Raw genomic sequence first — 15213 nt, 5'->3', positions numbered from 1 at the left:
CTGCATGCCCACTTTCAATGACTGGTGTATAATGACACCCAGGTCTCGTTGCACCTCCCCTTTTCCTAATCGGCCACCATTCAGATAATAATCTGTTTTCCTATTTTTGCCACCAAAGTGGATAACTTCACATTTATCCACATTAAATTGCATCTGCCATGAATTTGCCCACTCACCCAACCTATCCAAGTCACCCTGCATCCTCTTAGCATCCTCCTCACAGCTAACACTGCCGTCCAGCTTCGTGTCATCCGCAAACTTGGAGATGCTGCATTTAATTCCCTCATCCAAGTCATTAATATATATTGTAAACAACTGGGGTCCCAGCACTGAGCCTTGCGGTACCCCACTAGTCACCGCCTGCCATTCTGAAAAGGTCCCGTTTATTCCCACTCTTTGCTTCCTGTCTGCTAACCAATTCTCTATCCACATCAATACCTTACCCCCAATACCGTGTGCTTTAAGTTTTCACACTAATCTCCTGTGTGGGACCTTGTCAAAAGCCTTTTGAAAATCCAAATATACCACATCCACTGGTTCTCCCCTATCCACTCTACTAGCTACATCCTCAAAAAATTCTATGAGATTCGTCAGACATGATTTTCCTTTCACAAATCCATGCTGACTTTGTCCGATGATTTCACCACTTTCCAAATGTGCTGTTATCACATCCTTGATAACTGACTCCAGCAGTTTCCCCACCACCGACGTTAGGCTAACCGGTCTATAATTCCCCGGTTTCTCTCTCCCTCCATTTTAAAAAGTGGAGTTACATTAGCCACCCTCCAATGGTTTTAGATGTCCATTTCTGATTGAATGTTTGGTTTATGTTGGTCCCATGTACTGAGATACAATGAAAGGCTTTTGTTTGTGCGTCATCCTGACAAATCATTCCATACCTAAATTCATTGAGGTAGTACAGAAGGAAATATAAAACAAATACAGAATGTAGTGTTAAGTTCAGAACAGGTGGCCAAATAAAATGCAAGGCGCATTATAAGAAAGATAGAGAGATCAAGAGTTTATCTTTATGATATAAAATGTCCGTTCAAAAGTCTTTTTAAGAGTGGGATAGAAGCTGTCTTTGAGCCTGGTGGTATTGCAGTCTCTATTCGCTTTAAGGAGAAAAAACATGTCTGAATCAAAGATTATGATTGAAAAGAATAAAGAATAGCAGAGAGATAAAATAATCAATAATAGGCCATATCATATTTAGCTGCAGCTGACAGCTCCACAGAGGATTCACCTCCTGGACAAACTCATCCCTCACATTAGTGCCTGCCTCGCAAAACCATGGGAGTCAGGAATTAGCCATTGCATCAGAGATCCAGCTGCCTGTTTGCAATCAACATTGATTCCAGTGGCAGGGCACTGATGTACTGAGCTGAGGGGCTGTTTGCACTGGGCCTTCAGACTTCCATTTTACCCAGTGATGTTTGGAAGAGGTACCAACATTGCATTCTTTTGAAATAGAGTCATTGACCTGAAATTTGGCATTTACTGTTATTTTTATTTCAGCATTTTAAATCAGTATAAAGATCTTTAGCAGGTTCTTAAATATTACTTTCATAGTACTTTTATAAAGTTATATTTTTTTTAGACTGCTGAGCTTTTTTTGTCTTTTCTGATTATTTCTGCTTCTTTCTGTCTTTCCTGCTCTTTCTGGGTTACTCTCTATCCCATCTGTGATGACTCTGGGTTACTCCGGTGTCTCCTTATCCCTGTCCTCTTTGTCAAGAGGTCTTCTGAACATAATAGCAGTGGGGTGTCAGGAGTCACCATCCGAGGCTCATTTCAGAAGGGGCTACTCTTCACGTTTTGGCTGCACCTCAGCTTCACAGTCCTGATCTTTGGTCACCTGGTGTGAAGGGGGATCTCCTGGTCGATTTGTTCCTGGGCTTGGCCAAGGTGGCCATTCATGGGTGCAGACAAACGGCACTCAAGGGTTCTGCCGGAGCTGATTGCCTGCCCCTCATCTGAGGCTACATCCATGCCCTTGTGCCCCCAGAGAAGGAGCATGTGGTGTCCATGGGTACATTGGAGGCTTTCTGGGTCAGGTGGGTGCCAAGGGGTTCGAGTGCATTCTGGATAGAGATGATTGGCAGATAATTTGAAATTGTAATAACGTGCCATGGTAATCACTGAATAAATGTTAGTTGAAAAAGAAAATGCAAATTGGGTTTTTGTTTCTATCTTAACAAAACAGACAAACTGGTGCAGGAACTCAACAAGTGAGGCAGCATCTATCTATGGAGTGGAATGAACAGTCAACTTTTTGGGCCCAGCTCCTTCTTCAAGACTGAAAAGGAAGGGAACAGAAGTCAGTATAAAAAGATGGGGAGACGGGTAGGAGCAAGCGATAGATGAGAACAGGAGTGGGTGGGGAAGGGTGGGAGGAGCTAAAGAAGATATCATCTAATAGGGGAAGACAGTGGACCATGAAAGAAAGGGAAGGCTGAGAGAAACCAAAAGGAAGTGATGGGAGAAGAGGAAGAGAAGGGGTGAGAGAGCAAACAGAATGGGAAATGGAAAAAGTAAGAAGGAGGAGTGGAAAGTGATTATCAGAAGTTAGAAAAAAAATGATGTTCAGGCCATCAGGTTGGAGGCTACGCAGATGGTATGGAAGGTGTTGCTCCTGCACCCTGAGAGTGGCCTCATCAGGGCAGTAGAGGAGGCCGTGGACAGGCATTTCAGAATGAGAATGGGAAGTTGAAATGAAACGAGTAACCACTGGCAGATCCTGCCTTGTGTGGCAGTTTCTGCTTGTAGTGTCCCCTACAACGTGGGAGGTCTCCCAAGTACACAGGATCAGTTCAGTCAGCCCTCCTCACTTGGGTCAGGTGGCAAAGGCAGTGAGTTCAGGGAACAGGATGCATCAACGATGACTTGCAAGAGAGATAAAGAAGAATGGGAAAGAGAGGGGGACTGCGGGGAAGACAGAAAGGGATAAGAGATGGCATGAAGGTTGACCAAAGGGGAGAGAGGGAGAAAGCAGAAAAAAGAGACACTGAAAGAGACAGAGGACAGGGAAAAATCACAAAGAAGCAGAGAACAACCCCGAGATGCCAGCAGAGAAAGACAGAAAAGAATAAAGGAAAAGATAAAGACTGATGCAGATGGAAAGGAGACAAAGGTAAAATGTTGGTGACACAGGAGACTGCAGATGCTGGAACCTGGAGCTACAAACAATCTGTTGGATTAACTCAGAGATTCATAATGCTCTCAGCCCTAAAGCTTCTAAAATCACAAATACTATTTCATAGAATTGTTTATATGAAGCCTCATTGATAACCTTTGCAAGTCCATGGGGGGAAGACCTGTAAAGATTTCTCTGCTTTATTGGATATCTCAAAAAATTGCAACTGAAGTGTTTGTACACTAGGTGCCAGAGTTAATTCTAGATTGATCAAAGTTGCTGGTGAACGCAGCAGGCCAGGCAGCATCTCTAGGAAGAGGTACAGTCGACGTTTCAGGCTGAGACCCTTCGTCAGGACTAACTGAAGGAAGAGTGAGTAAGAGATTTGAAAGTTGGAGTGGGGGGGAGATCCAAAATGATAGGAGAAGACAGGAGGGGGAGGGATAGAGCCAAGAGCTGGACAGGTGATTCGCAAAAGGGATACGAGAGGATCATGGGACAGGAGGTCCGGGAAGAAAGACGGGGGGGGGGAACCCAGAGGATGGGCAAGGGGTATATTCAGAGGGACAGAGGGAGGAAAAGGAGAGTGAGAGAAAGAATGTGTATATAAATAAATAACGGATGGGGTACGAGGGGGAGGGGGGGCATTAGCGGAAGTTAGAGAAGTTAATGTTCATGCCATCAGGTTGGAGGCTACCCAGACGGAATATAAGGTGTTGTTCCTCCAACCTGAGTGTGGCTTCATCTTTACAGTAGAGGAGCCGTGGATAGACATGTCAGAATGGGAATGGGATGTGGAATTAAAATGTGTGGCCACTGGGAGATCCATCGACGACTGCATTGGCGCTGCTTCCTGCACGCATGCAGAGCTCGTTGACTTTATTAACTTTGCCTCCAACTTTCACCCTGCCCTCAAGTTTACCTGGTCCATTTCCGACACCTCCCTCCCCTTTCTAGATCTTTCTGTCTCTGTCTCTGGAGACAGCTTATCCACTGATGTCTACTATAAGCCTACTGACTCACAGCTATCTGGACTATTCCTCTTCTCACCCTGTCTCTTGCAAAAACACCATCCCCTTCTCGCAATTCCTCCGTCTCCGCCGCATCTGCTCTCAGGATGAGGCTTTTCATTCTAGGACGAGGGAGATGTCTTCCTTTTTTAAAGAAAGGGGCTTCCCTTCCTCCACTATCAACTCTGCTCTTAAACGCATCTCCCCCATTTCACGTACATCTGTTCTCACTCCATCCTCCCTCCACCCCACTAGGAATAAGGTTCCCCTGGTCCTCACCTACCACCCTACCAGCCTCCAGGTCCAACATATTATTCTCCGTAACTTCCGCCACCTCCAACGGGATCCCACCACTAAGCACATCTTTCCCTCCCCTCCTCACTCTGCTTTCCGCAGGGATCGCTCCCTACGCGACTCCCTTGTCCATTCGTCCCCCCCATCCCTCCCCACTGATCTCCCTCCTGGCACTTATCCTTGTAAGCGGAACAAGTGCTACACATGCCCTTACACTTCCTCCCTTACCACCATTCAGGGCCCCAAACAGTCCTTCCAGGTGAGGCGACACTTCACCTGTGAGTCGGCTGGGGTGATATACTGCGTCCGGTGCTCCCGATGTGGCCTTTTATATATTGGCGAGACCCGACGCAGACTGGGAGACCGCTTTGCTGAACACCTACGCTCTGTCTGCCAAAGCAGGATCTCCCAGTGGCCACACATTTTAATTCCACATCCCATTCCCATTCTGACATGTCTATCCACGGCCTCCTCTACTGTAAAGATGAAGCCACACTCAGGTTGGAGGAACAACACCTTGTATTCCGTCTGGGTGGCCTCCAACCTGATGGCATGAACATCGACTTCTCTAACTTCCGCTAATGCCCCTCGTACCCCATCTGTTATTTATTTTTATACACACATTCTTTCTCTCACTCTCCTTTTTCTCCCTCTGTCCCTCTGAATATACCCCTTGCCCATCCTCTGGGTTCCGCCCCCCCATCTTTCTTCCCGGACCTCCTGTCCCATGATCCTCTCGTATCCCCTTTGCCAATCACCTATCCAGCTCTTGGCTCCATCCCTCCCCCTCCTGTCTTCTCCTATCATTTTGGATCTCCCCCACCCCCTCCAACTTTCCAATCCCTTACTCACTCTTCCTTCAGTTAGTCCTGACGAAGGGTCTCGGCCTGAAACGTCGACTGTACCTCTTCTTAGAGATGCTGCCTGGCCTGCTGCGTTCACCAGCAACTTTGATGTGTGTTGCTTGAATTTCCAGCATCTGCAGAATTCCTGTTGTTAATTCTAGATTAGAAATCTAAAAAGGAGCGGGGGGGCTTGCCCTCCCGAATTTTAGATTTTATTACTGGGCAATTAATATTCGATATTTAAAATTTTGGTTACGAGATCTGGATGTATCTTTAAACCCTCACTGGGTAAATCTTGAATCTAATTCATTACAAGGGTTTTCCTTGGGTTCGGTTTTAGGAACTTCACTTCCTTTTACTTCTTTTAAATTATATAAACAAATGAATAACCCAATAGTTAAGCATACTTTACGTATATGGTTTCAATTCCGAAGATTTTTTGGGTTTAATCAATTTATTCTAGCAAGTCCCATTATATCAAATTTTCTTTTTCAACCTTCCACGATGGATCAAGCTTACTTTGATTGGAAAACCAAAGGTATAATATCTTTTCGTGATTTATTCTTGGATAACTGTTTTATGACTTTTGATCAACTCTCTAATAAATATAATTTACCCAGATCTCACTTTTTTAGATATCTACAGATTAGAAACTTTTTAATTACTGTCTCCCCTAATTTTCCACACCCATATCCAATGGATATTTTGGAAAAAATCTTAGATTTAAATCTCTGTCAGAAAAGTGTAGTAACAATTATATATAATATAATTATGAATTTATGTCCTGATGCTTCTAATAAAATTAAAGCTGACTGGGAAAGAGAACTTGAGATTAATATACCGACTGAAAAATAGGAAAAAATTCTTCAGTTGGTGAATTCATCCTTTGTATGTGCTAAACATAGGTTGATACAGTTTAAAGTAGTGCACAGGGCTCGTATGTCCAAAGATAAACTATCTCGTTATTACTCTTATATTAATCCAATATGTGACAGATGCCATTCCGAGATAGCTTCTTTAACCCACATGTTTTGGTCATGTCCCTTGTTGGAGAAATATTGGAAAGATATTTTCGATATTATTTCAACGGTCCTAAATATAGACTTACAACCTCATCCAATTACTGCTATCTTTGGACTACCAATGATAGACTTAAATAATTTAACCTCTTCATCACGAAGGATGATTGCATTTCTTACTTTAACGGCTAGGAGGTCCATTTTGTTGAATTGGAAAGAGATTAACCCTCCTAAGGTATTTCATTGGTTTTCACAAACTATGTTGTGTTTGAATTTGGAGAAAATTAGAAGTGCAGTTTATGACCCTTCTATTAAGTTTGAAAAAACTTGGAGGCCATTCATTCAGCATTTTCATGATGTAATTTGATCATTTCCAAACTTGTTTTATCTCTCTGTACTGTTGTTGGAGGGGAATGGAGTCGTCGACGCTGAGGTTTTCTTCTTTTCCATTTTTAAGTTGTTAGTTTTGCCCAAGTCTTTTAGTTTAGTTGATTAATTCTGTTTTTCTTTGGGGATGGGGTTTGTTTTTTTTTGGTTTTGTTTTATTTTTTTTTTCTTTTTCATGATTTTTTTTTCAGTTTTCTTTTGATTTGTATTATCCGTTGTCAGTTCTACATGCTTTGTTAACTTACACTATTTGATTTTACAATTACTTTTCTTAAGTGTAACTCCTACTATTTGTATTATTGCTATGTTTTGTTTCTACTTCGAAATTAATAAAAAGATTGAAAAAGAAAGAAAGAATTCTAGATTGAGAAGGTTTAACAGAATGACCTGGGATTAGACAAATGGAAGCAGAGTGCAGAATCATGGACCTACTTTTCAAAGCAGCCTTCACTAAGTAATATACGTGTTGACAGATGGATAAAGCTAATAGCTGACTGCACAAGCCAAGAGGTAGTAATATCGCATTGTAGCAGCAAACATGAGCAACAGAATGTAGAGCTCCTGAAGGGGAAGAAGGAACAGCAGGCGCACCAAGAATAGTGTCTTATCACCACCTGACGGGCTAGCTGGGTCTCGGAAATGTGCAGCAGACTTTGCTTCAAGACTACAGATGTCACCTGTAATTGCTTCTGCACTCTTTGTGCTACTGTTTCTCTCTCGCCCGCCCTCACTTTCTCCTTCTTTCTCTCTTGCTCTTGCTCAGTTTCTTTGTCACCCTCTGTCTATACTCTCCTCTCACTCTTTCCCTCTGTATTTTAATTTTCTACTTGTCCAACTTTTAACCAGCAAACAGTCAGCTCGAGGAACTTAGTAGATCAGGCAACATCTGTGGAGGGAAAGGAATTGTCATGCCAGGTTAAAAACCCTGCATCAGGTCTGGCCCAGTCCTGTTTAAGAGGTTTGATCCAAAATGCTGACAATTCCTTCCTCCTACAAAATATTTTGGCTTGTGCAGTCAGCTATTAGCTTTACCCACTGATTGACAAGTCTGATTCCTGGTCATTCTACTTAACCTTCTTGGTTTAGAATGAACTCTGGCAGCCAGTGTACAAACCCTTGAGCATAGATTTTTTGAGATATCCAAACAAAGCAGAAGAATCTCTCCAGATATTCTCTTCATGGACTTGTGAAGGTAATCAGTGAGGTTTCATATAAACAATTTGAGTTGTACTTGTGATAGATATTACAAACATTAGGACTGAGAGCATCTTGAGTTGCCACCAAAATCTAGTCGCTGTCTATAGGCTTCCTCCTTTCACACGATAATAAAGGCATCCGTTAGTCTTGCGAGACCATGGATCTGCGCCTGGAAAGTCTTCACTCTCCAAGGGCAGCCTGGGCAAGGTTGCATGGAAGACCAGCAGTTGCCCATGCTGCAAGTCTCCCCTCTCCATGACACCGATGTTGTCCAAGGGAAGGGCATTAGGGCTGATACAGCTTGGCACCAGTGTCGTCACAGAGCACTGTGTGGTTAAGTGCCTTGCTCAAGGACACAACACGTTCCCTCGGCTGGGGCTCGAACTCACGACCTCCAGGTCGCTAGTCCAATGCCTTAACCACTTGGCCACGTGCCCACACTTTCACATGATAGTGGCCAAGGAATTTGGTGGCTTGTTTCAGTATTCACAATCCGTTTTCCTTTCTTAAACAAAGAACACAGAATATTACAGCACAGTACAGTCCCTTCAGACTACAATGGCCTGCTGACCTTTTAACCTACTCTTAAGATCAACCTAACCTTTCACCCTCTCCATTTTTTCTGCCATTCATGTGCCTATCTAAGAGTTTCTTAATTGTCTCTAATGTATATGTTTCTACCACCACCCCTGGCAGCACATTCCCACCACTCTCTGTGTAAAAAACTTACCTCTGACATTTACATATCCTTCCCTCCAATCACTTTAAAATTATGTCCCCCTTGTATGAGCCATTTCTACCCTGGGAAAAAGTCTCTAGCTGTCCACTCTATCTATGCCTTTTATTATCTTGTACACCTCTATCAAGTCACCTCTCATTCTCCTTCACTCCAGAGAGAAAAGCCCTCTGGCCCAGTCTATCTGCATATGCTCTCTAATCCAGGCAGCATCCTGGTAAATCTCCTCTGTGTTGAGTGACAGTGGGCCTGAGATCAACAAAAGTAGCATTTCCCATAATATTTCCTTTATTTTGAACAACTAAACTTTCAAATGATTCCAGGATTGAGTGTCTCGTCATATGAAGAGTGTTTGATGGCTCTGGGCCTGTATTCACTAGAATTCTGAAGAATGAGGGGCGACCTCATTGAAACCTATTGAATGGTGAAAGGCCTTGATAGAACAGATGTGGAGAGGATGTTTCTTATGGTGGGAGAGTCTAATACCAGAGGACACAGCCTCAGAATAGAGGGGTGTCCTTTTAGAACAGAGATGAGGAGGAATTTCTTGAGCCAGAGAGTGGTGAATCTGTGGAATTCTTTGCCACAGGTGGCTGTGGAGGCCAATTCTTGATGTATATTTAAGGCAGAGGTTGATAGATTCTCAATTGTTCAATGCATGAGGGGATACGGGGAGAGGGCAGGAGACTGGGGCTGAGAGGAAAATCAGCCATGATGAAATGGCAGAGCAGACTCGATGAGCCAAATGGCCTAATTCTGCTCCTGTATCTTACGGTCTTATGGTCAAAGAGCACCTTTTAGAAGCCTGAAGTCTACTGGCTTACAGCTTATGGTTGCAAACAGTTTTATTGTATATTAGAGCTTGTTACCCCTCTGGAGGGCAGTGAGGTATAAGGGTGGGAATCCACCTTGCTACCAGTGAATAAATATGTCCAGGAGCATTGGCTGTCCAGTAAGCCTTAATCAACTCCACTAAGCTACTGTAGATCTTTTCTGTATGTAAGTGTATATATGAGAGAGAAAGAGGTATGAGGAAAGGGGCGTGGTGATGGTTTCCTTATTTTCCACTGCTGATTTTTGTTTAGATCAATGTTGGAAAGGGTAAGCAGACTTAAATTCCAGGATATCACATCTAGGAGGATCTATCTTGGGTCCAATACATTGATGCAATCACAAAGAGGGCACTCCAGTGATCCTACTTTGTTCGGAGTTTGAGGAGATCGAATAAACCCTTGCAGATATCTGTAGATGTACAGTAGAAAGTATTCTGACTGGTTGCATCAAAGTTTGGCTTGGAAGCTCTAATGCACAGGATTGCAAGAGGCAGCAGACGGTCGTAGACCCAGCCACCTCTATCCTGGCCACAATCATCCACACCATCAAGGGCATTTCAGGAGCCAGTCCCTCGCGAAAATGGCATCCATCATTAAAGACCCTCACCATCCTGGACGTATCCTCTTTACTTACTATCATTGAGGAGGAGGTAGAGGAGCCTGCAGACCCACACGCAACAATTCAGAAACTGTTTCTTTCCCTCTGCCATTTGAATTTTGGATGATCCATGAACACTAACTCATTATTCTCCTTTTGCACTATTTATGTATTTTATAATTTGCCATAATTCTATGTCTTTACAAAGCAACAAATTTCACGTCTCTCTCCCAGACCTCAGACCATGCCACTCCTCATTGGTTTGTCCCCCTCGCCAAACTAGACTTGGAGAGCTTTAGAAATTAACAACGCAAGGTTTATGACCGAGACAGCTGAGAAGATGTACTGTAGGCACCAATGATAGAGTAAGTGTAATCATATCAGGAACTGATTAGCTTGGAGGGCATAGGGCTGGAATGGATTACAGGAATAGGACAGGGCCAGGTTGTGGATGGACTTGACAGCAAAGTAAGATTTTTAAAATTCACGCAATCCCAAGACAGGAGGCCACCTTGGTGAGTGAACACGTGCATTTAATACACAAGCATCAGAATTTCAGGGGAAGTCAGTTTATGCAAGTTAGAAGCTGGAAGATCAGAGAGGTACAGGTCATGTCGGAATCATCAGATTTGGAGGTAATGAGGACATGGATGAAAGCAGCAGACAAGCTGAGGCCAGATGGACTCAGGCAATATAATGGAGCAGGAAATAAGAACATCTACACCGAGATCTCACTTTAGACTTGGCTGCATGTTTATCCTACCTCTGTTGAACATATCACAAAATTGTGAACCTTCTTAAGTTGTTTGGTCTAAACATTTTACATTCCATATTTAGAGAGGAATTAATGCATACATCTCAGGTATATGATTAAGCATTTGAGCTTCAAGTACCCTAATGAAATTGAATGAAATCTATTAGATCTACAATCAGTTAGTGCATGAAATTGTAAAACTGTTATCTCATTAATATTCTATTCAAAGTTAATTTCATGGAATCAAGCTTGCTCTGTGTTATTGAGAAATGTATTGAGCTGAAATTGTGGAGTTGAAGAGAGACTACACTAGAGTAGTAATGAATACTGAATGTTTTTCCGGCTCTAAGATTACATTTGCATCTTCCAACAAAGAATTCTAATTCAGCAACTTAATAAAGAGTCTGCTGTGTAAAATTATTCCCACAGAAGACGCAGAATACAAATCACATCAGCTTGACACACACTTTCTCTTTTTTTAAATCTTAGAACTCATTATAAATGTTCATAATCAACTATCAATTCATTTTTCACAATTGTGATTGTACCTGATATGTTAGCTAAGTATTACAGCTGTCTGTCCATTCCAAATACTTACGTAAAATTCAGTTCATAATACAAGATTTTCAACTTCCCATGAAATCATGAGCAGATGTTGAGCTGAGCACAAGTCGCACTAGCATCTGCCAAAGTTTAAAGGTTAATCCTGGTTCAAATGCTTGACATGGAGTCCAGACAGTAAGATCAGCTTGGATTGATACAGTACTACAGGATAGAGGTAGGCTAGTCTGGGATTCATTCAGAAGAAGGAGCAGAGAGTGAAAATAATCTAAAACTGTGCCAGACAATGGGGAAAGAGCAGACAGTGAGATTTGATTGGGATTGATGCAAAACTATGAAGCGAGAATGGAATTGAGAGATTAGCTCATTAATAATATGTGCCCCATCACAGTCCTCTGCTAGATTCAGCTGTAGAGGTGCTGTATGAAGTAAGGGGCAGTAGAGGCCCTGGAGAGCGTGGAGCAGTACCTGCCACATGGGAGGAGGAGCACCCAGAGGCAGTGGTAATCCATACCACCACAGCTCGGCATTCTGCCAAACCTGTCATGGATATAATACACATAATTTCTGTCACTTGCTGAACTTATCTTTGTGACCTACCATCAGTGACCAGGAAAATCGAAGAAGTGAGCTGCATTTATAAATTGTCATTCACCTTTGGTTTGAGATATCCCCAGGCATTTTTGGAAGTATTTGGAAGTGCACTATTGGATTCTCATGTTTTAATCCAAGGCTCTTTCAGAAGTCAGGAAAGAGGCACAAAACCTGGTGCTTCACAATCATTTTATTAAGCAATAATAGAACAAAGAGAAATTGAAATGAACAGTGATTAGAGGTCTACTAAGTGAAGGGAGAGACAAAAGAAAGATGCACTGCCTTATGGCACAGCTCTTATATACCCATGGATAAGGAAAATTTCATCCAAATTTGTAGGAAAGAGTCAACCAATGAGATACCCCCTATTCAAATGATGCAGTGCCAAGAGAATCTTCAAGAGCTTCCCAGAATTATACCAATATGACTGCTAGAGGACACATTGAATCTGCATATACATATAAGAACTACTTAAAGTGCAAGCAGATAATTAATTGTGAAAGAAAATAACAATTAAAGAGTCTAATCTAAGAATTAAACAGTCAGCTCCAACAGCACTCTCTATTTTAATATATGAAACATAGCAGCCAAGTTGTCCACAGTAAGCTCTCACAAACAACAACATGTTAACAATTTGATGATTTGTGTTAGCAATATCAGTTAAGGAATACGTGTTGGCCAAGACTTTGGGGTAACACCCTGTTCTTCAACTCTGCTAAGGGATCCTCTACATTAATTTGAAATAAGAAGAGGGAGCTAGATTTAATGCCTCATTATAAAGTGACATCTCCAAGAGGAGAGCATTTCCTCACTGAAGTAATAGCCGAGACTATTCTAGAAGCTGGAGCTTCTGACTTAGTGGTAAAAGAGGTGGCACTGTCATTGCCTAGGAGGCAGTGACATTCTTTTTATTACCAAAATAAACTTTGTTCATAATAAAAAATATTTACCTTTTCATTCTTACATTCATAGACAATGTGTTTAGGTTTAATCAAAACCAATAGCACATTTGTCATTCATGTGCCCCCCTGGGGCAATACACTACCACAAGAATTGAGCGATGTCCTTACCCAACCTGACCCCCTCTCTATCCAGTAGCAAAGGGAGGGTTTTATCTGTGATGGACTGGGCTGTATCCAGCACTTTCTGTTGACTTATCGTGAAGCTGGCATCCGTACACCAGCTGGGCATCATGACGGAAGCATGTGCCAACAGGGCCATATTTCATGCTAGCCTAAATGGTGATGTCGATGTTGAAGCTTGTATGAACGTTTGTAGTTTGCTGCCCTCTGGATAACAGGCACAAGGTTAAAGTTCTGACTCCGGGTGGAAGATAAGTTATTCTGCTATAGACTCATGAAGATGTCTTAACCTCCAAGCACACTCCACGAGAAAATCCCAGAAATACCATTCCCAAAATATACTTCCCTCAGGAGGTGACCCTATGTTATTGAACAATTTGGAAGGAAGCTCTGAAGGCTTTGTGTCCATGACTTACCCGATACTATCAAACCCTTCCATGGAAAGGGGGTTATAGAGTCATACAACAGGATAAGAAAGCTGACGGTCAGCAAACACGATGTGAGAAATTAGGTTTCATTCATTCTACATCATCCATGACCTCTTTATCCATTCAAAAGACAGGTGCTCTTCAGAACTCCATTTCCATAAGGAAAGATCTTATTAAATAATCCAGGACTTGTCCTCTGATCAGGTTTGTTCTTCCACTTTGCTGTGTGTGATTATAAATGCTTTCTGTGATCAGGCATGGCATGGTGACAGAGGATTTTTACTATGTAACAAGAAAAGACAATGACAGCAGCCATTCTGGTTGGAGCTGGTGGGCAGGGGTTGGGGGGGAGGTGGTTTGGCTCATGTCTGAAGCAGAAAAAGGATTACTTATCAGAACACTGGGTGCATCTGACCAGGGATCAGAGAAATGTAAAGAGAGTCTCACAGAACTAGGGAACAACATTCAGTCTCAGATAATATTTGACTAATACTGAGACTTCCTGAAGGAACAAAATGATTGGAACAAAGGAGCCACTGAGCTCCTTGGGGAGGCAGATCTAACAATGAAGGAGATGAAAAGTCCAATTTGGAAAAAGAAATTATGCACTGACTATCTGTTTCATACTCTCTGGATCCTTGCTGTGTGAATCCAGAATTGGCTTGGCCACAGAAGGCAAAGAGTGGTTGTAGATGGATCATATTCTGCATGGAGGTCACTGACCAGTGGCATACCTCAGGGATCTGTTCTGGGACCCCTTCTCTTCGTGATTTTTATAAATGACCTGGATGAGGAAGTGGAGGGATGGGTTAATAAATTTGCTGATGACACAAAGGTTGGGAGTGTTGTGGATAGTATGGAGGGCTGTCAGACGTTACAGCAGGACATCGATAGGATGCAAAACTGAGCTGAGAAATGGCAGATGGTGTTCAGCCCAGATAAATGTGAGGTGGTTCATTGTGGTAGCTCAAATATGATGGCAGAATATAGTATTAATGGTAAGCCCCTTGGCAGAGTGGAGCATCAGAGGGATTCGAGGGAGCTGAGGGTAGCAGACACCAACAGAATCAACAAACTCATTCGTAAGGCCAGTGATGTTGTGGTGATGGAACTGGACTCTCTGGCGGTGGTGTCTGAAAAGAGGATGCTGTCCAAGTTGCGTGCCATCTTGGACAATGTCTCCCATCCACTACATAATGTACTGGTTGGGCACAGGAGTACATTCAGCCAGAGACTCATTCCACTGAGATGCAACACAGAGCGTCATAGGAAGTCATTCCTGCCTGTGGCCATCAAACTTTACAACTCCTCCCTTGGAGGGTCAGACACGCTGAGCCAATAGGCTGGTCCTGGACTTATTTCCTGGCATAATTTACATATTACTATTTAACTATTTATGGTTTTATGACTACTTAATTATTTATGGTGCAACTGTAACGAAAACCAGTTTCCCCCGGGATCAAAAAAGTATGACTGTGACTATGACTGTGACTATCTTGGGGTCCGAGTCCATAGGACACTCAAAGCTGCTGGGCAGGTTAATTCTGTGGTTAAGAAGGCATAAGGTGCATTGGCCTTCATCAACCATGGGATTGTGTTTAGGAGCCGAGAGGTAATGTTACAGCTATATAGGACCCTGGTCAGACCCTACTTGGAGTACTGTGCTCAGTTCTGGTCACCTCGCTACAGGAAGGATGTGGAAACTATAGAAAGGGTGCAGAGGAGACCTACAAGGATGT

The sequence above is a fragment of the Mobula hypostoma genome, chromosome X2 (assembly GCF_963921235.1).
Source record: "Mobula hypostoma chromosome X2, sMobHyp1.1, whole genome shotgun sequence".
NCBI lineage: Eukaryota > Metazoa > Chordata > Chondrichthyes > Myliobatiformes > Myliobatidae > Mobula > Mobula hypostoma.
Note: the sequence above shows the minus strand (reverse complement) of the source record.